Source organism: Octodon degus, unplaced genomic scaffold (genome assembly GCF_000260255.1).
Source record: "Octodon degus isolate 3935 unplaced genomic scaffold, OctDeg1.0 scaffold00025, whole genome shotgun sequence".
Lineage (NCBI taxonomy): Eukaryota > Metazoa > Chordata > Mammalia > Rodentia > Octodontidae > Octodon > Octodon degus.
In genome coordinates this window covers 444,815-446,761 of record NW_004524601.1, presented here as the reverse complement: position 1 = coordinate 446,761, position 1,947 = coordinate 444,815, and positions in this window count along the sequence as shown.

Here is a 1,947-nt window from a genome sequence, read left to right as displayed (position 1 = left end):
TTTGTTTGTTTTGCGGAACCGGGGATTGAACTCAGGCCCTTGCGCTTGCCAGGGAAGCGCTTATCCTACTGAGCCATCTCCCCAGCCCTAATGTATGGTTTTGACTTCTAATTTCTATGTAAAAATATGTAACTATTATCTGATAAATTCTATAGGGACTTAAATATTAGAATATCCATGGTTGCTACAAAGTAATTGCTTCTATTTTACGTTCTACCATGTTGGATATTCAGATAAGATAGTAATTTTGAGTTTACTGCCTCCGTTATAATGTAATGTCATTAAGTTTCTCTTATGGCTGTTTAACAACTGAGGTTTGGAGCCCTAAGAATTAGAGAAATAAAGGGGCTGAGAAGATGGCCAACATTTGTGCGTTAGCCCTCCAAGGTCAGTGAGAACCCAGGACAGAAGACTCTGCTAGGACATCCTAGAACTCAGTTGAGTCCCTGATTTTCTTGTCAAGAAGATTATGGGACCGCAGAGGAAAGTGATTCTACAATGTGTAGTGTGCCTAAGGAGAGTCACCTGAAGAGGGAAAGGTCTCTCAAGCTTTCACAGAAAGCAATTAGGGCAAGCAATGGCTGTGACTCATCCAGATGGTGGACAGTAACAATGGATCTAAGAGGTGTTGCATTTGGTTTCAAGTTAAATCCTGGGGAACAGTTGGGTATGGTAGTGCATACCTGTAATCCTAGCACTTGGGAGGCTGACACAGGAGGATCATTGAGTTTGAGGCCAGCCTGAGCTACAAAGTGAGTTCAAGACCAGCCTGAATTGCATAGTGAGACCATCTCAAAAAGACAACAAAAAATCCTGAGGAGACTTAACTGACCTTGATAAATAGCAAAAAGTAATTAATATGGGTCTCGCTTTAACGTGGTCTTAAACATCCAGCAGAAAAGTGTACCACAGGAAGTATAAAAACAATGCCAGAGTAAGACGTTGGCCATAAAAGGTTCAAATCACCACCAACTTCTGCCAGCTGCCAGCTGCACTGGTAGCTGTCCACTGTTACGGATATTTGGACTGTATTCTCTAAGCAGAGCTTTTCCAACTTCAGTTAAAAGTTTACTTTTATTCATCACTTACAAATCAGAGAAGAGAGACATGTTGGGAGTGGCCAGAGCTGGAAAGCAATCATACATGCAGGACGAAGCCAACCCGAGAGCGGGGGAGCTCCACAAAGCAGGCAACCAGCCACTGCAGCTTGTTGACTGGTTGCTGGCTAGAGAGGCTGAAATTAATACTAACCTCTTGAGGGTATAAATAAACACTCTCTGTTCTTGGGCAGGTCCTCTCCTCTACTCAGGAGAGACAGAACCCTGACCTGAACCTTGCTGTTGTCTCGTCTGTCTTTTCCTCATTCCTACCGCCATTCCTCCCTGAGGTACACCAAGAGCCAGTCTCGGGTGTGTGTGTGTGTGTGTGTGTGTGTGTGTGTGTGTGTGTGAGTGTCTTTGGTTGTCAAGTGTTCTTTCTTGTTACATTGTACAAGTCAGCTTTTCTGTTACTGGGGAAGAAATATTTAACATATACAATTTAAGGGAAGAGAAGTTTACTGGCTCATGGTTTCAAGAATTTCAATTGGTGGTTGGCTGGTTCTAAGGCAGCAACAGCATGGTGGAAAAAGGCTGCTCACTTCATGATATCAGGAAAAGAGCACCAGAGAGTAAGGGGCAAGGACCAGATGACGTACTCAAGATCATACTTCCATGACCTGCCCAGACAGGCACACCCGGAAACTACTTCACTAATCCTCTAAGAGGGCCAAAAGCCAGTCAAGTTGATGAGCTTAATTATCACTTTCACTCCTTGTCAATTTTTTTTTTTTTTTTTTTTTTTTTTTTTTTAGTTTTGAGACAGGGTCTCCCATGTAGCCCAGGCTGGTCTGGAACTCACTTGTGTAGCCCAGGCTGGCCTTGAACTCATGGTGGTCTCCTGCCTCAG